This window comes from Erinaceus europaeus, chromosome 9 (assembly GCF_950295315.1).
Source record: "Erinaceus europaeus chromosome 9, mEriEur2.1, whole genome shotgun sequence".
Lineage (NCBI taxonomy): Eukaryota > Metazoa > Chordata > Mammalia > Eulipotyphla > Erinaceidae > Erinaceus > Erinaceus europaeus.
Genome location: NC_080170.1, coordinates 2,468,547 through 2,479,285, shown reverse-complemented (window position 1 = coordinate 2,479,285; position 10,739 = coordinate 2,468,547).

The following is a 10,739-nucleotide window of genomic DNA, read 5'->3' as shown; positions in this document are numbered from 1 at the left end:
GGGTATTGGTGGTTCAGTGATAGGATTATCGCCTGCTCCGCCCCCTCCTTGTCACACCCTGATCCTCTCCTTGTACACTCTGATTTTCACCAGTCACTTTTCTCTCCACCCTCTCTATGTCACATCCTGTTTCCACCCTACTTGGCAAGTATATATAAAGACAGCATTGTGAGTTTTAGAGTACTTTACCTTGAGTTTAGCTTAGCTCGTCTTAGATTGTGCTGCGCATCCTGCATGAATAAAGAGATACTGCCTACAGCTCAACCATGAGTCCCTGGTCGTCTGTTACCCGCCTGTGAAGCCAGCCCGGCGAAAAAAACATAACCCGTCAAAAACAACATATGGTGCCACAACGTGGGACCAGACCTGCGCAACTCCCAGATAAGTGAAGACTTTGCCTACCTATGCACTATGGTCTTCTCTTCTACTTATGAAGAGGTTTGCCAAAGCCTCTACTGTTTCATCATGAGACAGTTACTCTGTCTCTGGAACATTTTGCTCTGGGCCACACTTTGGTTCCCTGACCGGGAACTTTGGTTTCTTATGACTGGGATCATAGAGCTTGGGAGATGCACTGAGATTTCTCCTTGGACTTTCTGGATTCCCTCTCCCATGTTTCCTGAGGAAAAGGACTACATTTTGCTCTGGGCCACAGTTTGGTTCTTTATGACTGTGATCGTAGACCTTGGGATGTGCATGGGGATTTCCCCTGGAACTTTCTGAACTTCTTCTCGAATGTTTCCCGTGGAGGACTACTCTAATTTGAAGAAAATTCTCGAGTACCCTGGCAGTTCCCAAGTATGGAGACACATGGTTAGTTCTACTCTCCTGATTGGATTCTTTCTTCGATGGGAAGACACTTTTAAAAATGGGTGCCTGAAGCAATCCAGCAGGAACAGTCAGAAGCACCCTAAATGGAATTTTGAGGAGCTTTTTGGTCTAGGACGCCCTCCGGGGACTCATAATGCTACATGGTGAGATCTGTTTCGTAAGAGAGTGATTTGAATGACTGAATTTTTGTTTGACTTTGACTTAAAAAAAAAAAAGCTGGATGCAGCCATGATTTCTAGAGACATCCAGAAACAATAAAAAAATTGTTTTTCCTCCCTTGATTTCTTTTTTTACGTCTTGGTATAAATCTGAAACATTTAAAAATCTGAAACGTTTAATCCTGAAAACTGTATGAGTTATGGGTGGGGCAGATAGTGCAATGATTATGTTAATTATTCTCATGCCTGAGGCTTTTAACCGTGGTTCTTCTGTTTACCTTTCCACATTTTATTGAGTTTAAACTGTTTCAACAACCTTAAAATCATACTAGAAAGGACTTACAATTATAATGGAATTATCAATTATAGTAAACTTCTAATCTGCTACAAGTTTTGTTTGACAAGTAAGTGAATTTCAGCTGTCAAAGTCTTCACATGAAAAAGCATCTACTCAAATGAAAATTTCTGGAAACCCATTTGGACGCCTGTTCTCTGACATTGCCCACAAGATGGAATGATTACAACAAACCCCCGGAAACCAATGATGAGACCTGGCATGATCTGAAGAAACAGATTCACAGACTCCAAAGCTCACTCTCTACAGAAAAGCAGAATTCTGGTGGCCGACATTCCCCATCAAGACAGACGTACAGCGTTTCATCCCTTGGTATTTTCTTCTGTGGTCAGCTACTTTGGACTGACACCTCCATCGGACTTACTGGTACACACTGCTGTGTTTCTCAAAGACTAACTTCAGCCAATTGCCTTGAGACTTTATAGACCATGTTCCCTCGCCTACAGGCTCTTCCCCAGAGGCAGAAAACTCCCCCTCCTTATTAGGTTATGCCCACAGAGGCATGAAGCGCCCCAAGAGGCAAGAGATGCCCACAGAGGCAGGAAACGCCCTTTGAGGCAAGAGATGCCCCCAGAGGCATGAAGCACTCCCAGAGGCAAGAAATGCCCTTTCGCCTGCTAGGCCTTCCCCTTTGAGGCAAGAAACGGTCCCCTTGGCATCACACTGATTATTGCTGCTCGCCTATTTTATTTTCCATGTCTTATGCCAGTTCTTTTGAAAATGCCTGTACAATATACGTTTCTGTTCACCCCACAATGGCCATTAGTTATAAAGAAAGGGGGAATTGTTGGTATGCATGAGACCCCTTCTGTTTCATTTGGTTTAAATCCCCCCTGCTTAACACTATTCTATTTACATAACCACTTCATTCTATTTACTGTTAACAAGTTCCACCCTCCCTCCAGGGCATTTGTGGTTCAGTGATAGGATTCTCGCCTAATCTGCCCCCTCCTTGTCACACTCTGATTTTCACCAGTCACTTTTCTCTCCACCCTCTCTATGTCACATCCTGTTTCCACCCTACTTGGCAAGTATATATAAAGACAGCATTGTGAGTTTTAGAGTACTTTACCTTGAGTTTAGCTTAGGTCGTCTTAGATTGTGCTGCGCGTCCTGCATGAATAAAGAGATACTGCCTACAGCTCAACCATGAGTCCCTGGTCGTCTGTTACCCGCCCGTGAAGCCAGCCCGGTGAAAACAACATAACCCATCGAAAACAACACCAGTACATATTTGCATTTTATGCTCTGAGATTAACACACACACACACACACACACACACACACACACACACACACACACACACACACAAGAAATGTCTTCATTTTGTTTGGTATCTACTACTAGAACTATAATGAATACTATAGTATTTTATTGATCCATTTCTCTCTCTCTTTTTTAAATTGATTTTCTAGATAGTACAATGCAGATACCCTAGAAAATTAATCTGTGATATGCTAACTGGGAAAACTATATGACAGAAAAAATCACCTGTAAAGCAGAACCATAAACACTGCTTACATCTCTCAGTTACCATTATACTGTTACTGTGATTACTGCTGTCATTATCATTCTCATCCCCTAGATCAAGGATTATTATTGAAGTGGAAGGAGAATGAGAAATATTATAATCACATTCAGAGAATCTTCTATTCAGGCTATCCCGAAACATTTGAGCCAAATTTGAAGGAGAGAAAGTCCAAGGAGATAATTTTTTGGAAAACTCCACTGAAGCCTACTGCCAACATGCTTCTTTTTCCCTCCTTCAGTTACTCTTTCATTCTACAACCACTGGGCTACTTTCACTTCCCTTTATTTTTACTCACTTGTTTATGTTTCACCACTCCCGTCACCAAAGGTCTGTGTCTCTGCCTGTGTCTTGAGGACTAGTGTATTAATATCTACACAAATTCTGAAAGATATTATCACAAATTTTCACTTCCTGTAACTCTGAATTTTTCAAAGACTTATTCTTGGTTTAAATTTTAGAAAGAGAGCTCTACCATGAGGTTTATATAGTCGTATGTATACATAATTATATAGTATATGGTATATAGTTATCTATAGTGAATAATGGTATATTTTAGATATCCAAAAAAACAGAAACTTATGTGCCTCTGTTCTCAAGAAGTTTCAATGTTTCTTGAACTTCAAATAATTACCAGTTACACCTGTTTCCCTCAATATAAACATTAACTTCCACAAACCAATAAAGTTCTGTTAGGAAGCCATTGACCAAGCCTGACCACCACACACACACACACACACACACACACACACACACACACACACACACACACACACACACACACACACACACAGTCTTACTCATACAGGGGAAATCAGCGCTGAGGGTTCACTAGCTGGGACCACTCCCTGAGCTAGGAACTCTGGGCAACTCTGAGACCCTCTGTTTATACTCTAAAGGGATGGGGGTTACAGAATCAGGGTGTCTTTATTTAAGGAAAAAAGATGCACATTAGATTCTTTTTTTTTACTAAATAATTATTTATTTCTTCCCATTTGTTGACCTTGTTGTTTTATTGTAGTTATTATTGTTGGTATTGATGTCATCCTTGTTGGATAGGACAGAGAGGAATGAAGAGAGGAGGGGAAGACAGAGAGGGGGAGAGAAAGACAGACATCTGCAGACCTGCTTCACTGCCTGTGAAGTGACTCCCCTGCAGGTGGGGAGCCGGGAGCTCGAACCAGGATCCTTACACTGGTCCTTGAGCTTTGCACCACCTGTGCTTAACCCGCTGTGCTACCGCCCAACTTCCCCACATTACATTCTAATCTTGAGCAAAACAAAGGGTGCATCCCTCCCTAATCTTTATCTAAACAGTGCACTCTAATCTCTATCTATGGTGCCAATCTTTATCTCAGCAAAGCAGGTGTACAGAAGCAGAATGAGCAGGTAAAGTTGAGCGGGGACTTTGAAATTCAAATTTTCACATAAACATTTAGTTAGCAACATCATTCTTGCAAGTTCAAATGAATTATCTATAGCTGCCCAGATGGCCCAGGCATTCCTGTGAGTGACAGACCAGCATATTCTTTACTTTTCTAGGGGAAAAATGTTTTGATACAATATTTTTGTTTATTGTATTAGAGTTTCTCAGCTAAAGAGGATCCCAAGACATATTTGCATTTTATGCTCTGAGATTAGCACACACACACACACACACACACACACACACACACACACACACACTCACTCAAAAGAAAAGTCTTCAATTTGTTTGGTATCTACTACCAGAACTATAATGAGTACTATAGTATTTTATTGATCCCTTCTCGGTAAGCAAGTCCCAAAAGGAAACAGGGACTCCTGCTCTCAGTTCATCCAGGAGAATGTATGAAAAAGTTCTCTTATGAGTGAACTTTCCTTCCAAAATAGGACTGAGCTACAAAAATTATCCTGTATTAATTAAAATATATATATTCCTACCCATACTACTTCAGCTAAATTCTACAGCTCAATAGATATCATAAGAACATTGTCATTGGAAAAAATATTAGTAACCACTATATTTACATAATCATATTTATGCCCACTCTATTTTTTAAATCCAAGGAATTTCAGGTAGAGTACTGGTGCAGTTCCACTTCCCAGTGAGCTATTTTTCATACTGTTGGGAGGACTGAATTCCTGAAATCCAACTGGACTGGCACTTGTCCTGCTGGATAGATGCTCTCTCTGGTGACTTTGGCTGAGCTTGTTGTAAGACATTCAACTTCAGGTTCCAGTTGGCTTTTGCTATACACATGTGGGTCCAATATTCACTCTTTTGGCTTCAGTAACAGTCCCACTTTAATTTGTGAAGGATTTGTCCACTTTATCAACTGCTATTTATTCATTTTATCTGACTTCCAATTGGCAGGATCTTTCTAGCATTATCATGAAGAATCCAAAGATACAAGACCAAACATATTTCAGAGGTAGGTCACAATAAACTGTAACTCTCCACTTGCTCCTTAAACACTGATTGAGTTGACAGGCCTTGGCTTAGGAAAGATGCCCAGTGGGTAGAGGAATAAATAAGAAGTTATCACAGATGTGTTGTAAGAAGACATGGTTAATTTCTTTGAAGAATCTAAGTCTAATGAATCTCCCTTTAAATTGCAACATGAGGGGAGTCTGTCAGTAGCGCAACGGGTTAAGTGCAGGTGGTGCAAAGCGCAGACTGGCATAAAGATACCAGTTCGAGGCCCTGGCTCCCACCTGCAGGGGAGTTGCTTCACAGGTGGTGAAGCAGGTTTACAGGTGTCTGTCTTTCTCTCCTCTTTTCTGTCTCCCCCTCCTCTCTCCATTTCTCTCTGTCCTATCTAACAGTGATGACGTCAATAACAACAGTAATAACTATAGCAATAAAACAACAAGGGCAACAAAAGGGAATAAATAAATAAATATTTTTTAAAAATTGCAACATGAGTGACATCACTTCTGTCTATGAAATATATACAAAAATAATTCATGGCTTCTATATTTAAAAAAATCATCATCTCTAAATTTATTTTTAAATGTTTTATTTATTTTTATTTTAAGAAGAAGAAGCAGAGAGAAAGACCAGGGCCTGACACAGCTGTTTGGCTGAGGGTGGTGCTGGGGTTTGAACCTGGAATTTCAGAGCCTCAGGCAGGACAGTCTTTTTGCATAATCATTAAGCTGTCTCCCTAGCCCATCATCTGTAAATTTATAAACAAAGGAAGCACAGAGAATGTGATGGGTTGGGCTGTTAGTAAATGAGAAAGCCTTCACAGAGTGAGTCATACTAGCAGAATGACTAAATGGGAGAGGATCTTCTAAGTGACTGGAGCCCATCTATGCTGGGGAAAGGCTGTGTATACTCTAACTGCAGATGCAGAGCAATCCTGCAAGTCATTCTCTGTTAGGAGCTGGTCTAGATAGATGTGTTCTGGAAGTCATTATGTCTGCCAGCATAGCCCACAAGTCACGTGCTGATGGGCAATATTCTAGCAGAGATGTTTCCAGTTCCTTAGAAAGGGGAGAGAGAAAAACCTCACTACAGCACCCTCAGGCTGCAGGGAAGACTGCCATCCCTCTACCTCTCACCTGCAAACTTTGTGTGAGCACCAGTATGCACAGGCTGTCCTGGGGGCAGATGCTTCCTTAAAGCAGGCAGCTCTTCTGGCCCTCTGAGAAGGTGTGTTTGAGCTGCCGCTGAGCACTTCTCCTTCCTGAGAGCAGGTAGTGCTGCCCCCAGATTTGCTGAGGAAATCTACATGCAGAAGGCTTCCCGTCGCTCTCAAGTCTGGAGTCTGCTTGGGGCAGAGGTGAATCATCTGGTTTATGGGGCTCAGACAGAGGTCACTGTTTGGACGGCAATTCTGCCTTGCTGTGGTTTATTTTGTATAAATGTGGAGCTAGCAGCTTCTGAGTCCCTACAGGGAAGCACCATCTTATCCTCTGTTTGAAGCTGGATCTGCCCTGCATTTCCATGATGAGATCTTGTAAGCACAACTCTCTTCTCTGTGGACAGACACCTGGTGGTGATCATCTCTGAACATCATTAAGGGCTCCAATATGTAACAAGTTAAATGCCAAAGCATATTTGGGTTGTGAAGTGGACATGCTCATTTATCAAGTGTACACATTAAGATGCAAGTCAGTTATTTCCCCCGTCTAAAACCATTATGTGCCCCCAGTGTTCAGAAACATGGGCTTTCTACACAATGTCAGTGGTGGGGAAGACATACTAGGTTTTGATCTTTACAGGTGTAGGGAGGTATTTCAGTCATATATTAGATGCAATAACAACTTGGAATTAAGGGAATTGGGATGAGTCTTGTCTTGAGAATAAAGATATGAACCCACTTTTATTATTCATGGCTACTAAGGGCACGGTGAGATAGCAGTTTAAGCCCTTTTAGTACTCATGGCTACTAAGAGGACACTATGAGGTAGCAGTTTAAGCCCTTTTAGTACTCATGGCTACTAAGAGGGCACGGTGAGATAGCAGTTTAAGCCCTTTTAGTACTCATGGCTACTAAGAGGGTAGGTGAGGTAGCACGCCCTTGCCGATTTCAAATGTCCAGCCAAGCAAACAGCTAGGCAGGTTGCAAACATCCCTGGCAATGTCAATGCCTTCAGGCACAGGGACATGCTGGAAACTTTTGCAAGATGTTCTTTCACTAAAGTGCATATTTAAGAACATAATTTTCCAAATCTCAATGTTGGTGACTCTTGAAAGCAGAGAAAATTGCCAGAAACACTCTTCCAAACAGGAGGTATTTAATGAAAGAAGGTTGGAGATCTCAGATACTTAGAGGATTCTTATTTCCCTAACCTGCAAGCAATTCCAAACACATCAGATAGATCATTCCCTGGCCTCAGGAGTGAGGCAGTGAACAGAATTCTTACCTCCTGAACCTCAGTAGGGACACTGAGTCACTGGTTATTTGCTCTCTCTTCAGAACCAACATTCTATCCTGCTGGCATTAAGTGACTCATTTGCAATAAGAAAAAAAAAATCTATTTGGCTTCATTAAGGGAGAAAGTATTCAAAGGCAGTAAAACTTATTATCAAACTGGGGTTGGTTTTGCAGAAAATTATTTCAATATGTCTTTTTTCCCCTCCAGTAAATTGCTTAACTTTGGCTGATGATGGGCATTGAACCTGGAACTTTGGAACCTCAGGCATGAGGCATGTCTCTTTGCATTAACATTATGCTATCTACCCTCCACCTTAATATGTCCTTTATTTTGTTACGAAGAGTCTACTTTAATGGAATTATCACAGAGAGGAAAACTGTCAACATAAGAAACTAAATATCATGGGATTTAGTGGAACAAGAGAAAACTAATCATAGACATAAAGAAATGGAAACTAGACTAATTCATGAAAGTCCCAACACACACACACACACACACACACACACACACACACACACACACACACACAAATCTTAACAGTATTTAAACATTAGAAAGAAATAAAATAAATGTAAAAGGAGGGACTACTTTTTTTCTATATAAAAATAATCTTGTTTTTTAAAAAACTATTTTTATTTATTTATTATTGGATGGGGACAGACAGAAATTAAGAGAGGAAGGGGAGATAAAAAGGGAAGGAGACAGAGAGATACCTGCAGCCCTGCTTCACCACTCGTGAACTTCCCCCCCTGCAGGTGGGGAAAATGGGGTTGAACCTGGGTCCTTGTTTATTATTCTGTGTGCATTCAGCCAGGTGTGCTACCACCTGGCCCCTAAAAGTAGAAACTCATTTAAGACCCAGACTTCTTTTCCATTCTGCTTCCTGAAAACATAGAGTATCTTGCTCTGTGGCTTGCACAAGGCAAGAGTGCTAGCAAGCAAGAGTGAAAAGCCCAAGTGACATACTCCTACTCTTGACAGTTACTGAGACAGTCATCAGGGTGACTCGTGTCTTTATTCCCTTATTGAGGTTTCAAGTGATGAATCACTTATTCACCCCATGAATACTGAATAGATACCACATGCTAGTGACTGTTCCATGGTGAAGGGTGTAGAGTGGATAAGGCAAACTTCCTATTCTGTAGGCATTTATACATTTAAGAAGAAATAACAACAAAAGATGGCAGGCTTATTTCAGATCATACATATATTTTCTAAAAAACTAAGAGGGCAGGGAAAAGAGAGAGAATAGATGTGGACCTCAGGGAAAGACTCTTTCTCGCTTGTAAAGCTCAAGGGAGCTTATTTTGAAATGCACAGGGATTTTGTAAATACTTTTTTTTTTAATTATAGTTAGGTAGAAATCAGTCATGTGGAGGAAGTCATGCCAAGGAAATTGTCAAGGGAAGGGGATTGTGGAGATAATGTTTAATTAGAGACTTGAGTGTTCTAAAGAATATGCCCCTGTCGGTGGAGCAGGATATTCAAGACAGCATCAAACTGTGAGTTCAGAGGTACCACATCAGACATGAACTAGAAAGCAGCTGTGGTGTGAAGGATAAAGAAAAAAGTCACTGGGGAGGTTGTGAAAGATTGACCCTTGCAGACTCTAGATTTTTTTATTATTCTTTTTTCTTATGATAGCTTCGATTTTTTAATGGTGGTTTAATAATGATTTTCAAGATAGTAAGATAAGGGGTAGAATTCCATGTAGTTTCCACCCTCTGATTTCCATGTCTCACCCCCTCTATTGAAGCTTCATTATTCGTTAATCGCTGGAAGTATTAAGTTTTATTTTAATTATGGGCTGAGTGGGGGGTGGTGCTATAGAGTAGGCTTAGAGTGGGAAAGATGAATCATTTCATCATTTGGGTTGCATGTTTTAAGGAACAATCCAGTTATTTTATGGGAAACAGCTGTTGGGAGTTGAGATTAAATGTTAGAAGATGAATCGGGTTGTTGCTGGATATTCCCTGTACGAGAGGGTAGTGGGCTGATGCAGAAGCGTAGCCATGAACACGGTGAAAAGTAGGGAACTCTGCTAGAAAAGTGTCCTGTAGAGAGAAGTGATTATGTGCTAGAGAACAAAATCAGGACACCTTTGCCCTGAGCAGACAGGAAAGTGATGAGACATTTCTAAAATAAATAAAAAAAAAAAAACTAGGAGGCATATAGTTTGATAACCTGGAGGTTCAGAACTGACATTCTGTTTAGTTAATAGTCCTTTTAAGCGTCAAACAATGCACAATCGTGAACCACACCCAAACAGAAATGCCCTCTTTGTTGTTGTTGTTCCTTATTTTAGTGAAATATAGACTCTAGTCACGATCAGCTTTTACTTGAAGCAGTATTTGAGATCACTGAGAATTTAAAGAACTCTATTCCTTAAATTTAAAGAATTTAAGTACTAGGAGTAATGTTTCATTGTGTTTACTAGACCATAATTCAGTATTCTTTCCCATGGATTCCCCAGCTACAGAACTTCCAACCAGATGCTGCTTGCAAGAATCACACCTGACCTGTTAGGAAGCTACTGAAGAAGCCTGACTGCAAAGCAAGACACACGGACATAGTAATGATGTTCAAAAATATTTATTTACACAAGCACATGGAATAGCTGTTGTTAAAATTCGTAGGCTCTTGCCGTGCGGTTGGCTTCAAGGGCGGGTAACAGAGACGCGGAGACAATGGCTGGGCAGGGAAGCTGTATTTCTTTATTCAGGAACAACAATTCATAAACTAAGACAAACTAATCACCAAACAGAACTCGGCTGTCTCTTTGCGGCGGCGCAAGCACTCTCTCTTACTCTCGAACTCTCCAACTCTCTAACTCTTTCACTCTCAAACTCAGGAACCCAGGAACTCTCCAACTCTCGCACTCTGGAACTCTGGCGGGTTTCCAAGCGGGCCCACGAAATTAACTGGACTGATCTAATTCTCTTGGCGGGGGAGAACTAGAACAAACCAATGTAAAGCATACGACAATTCTCCCTTTTC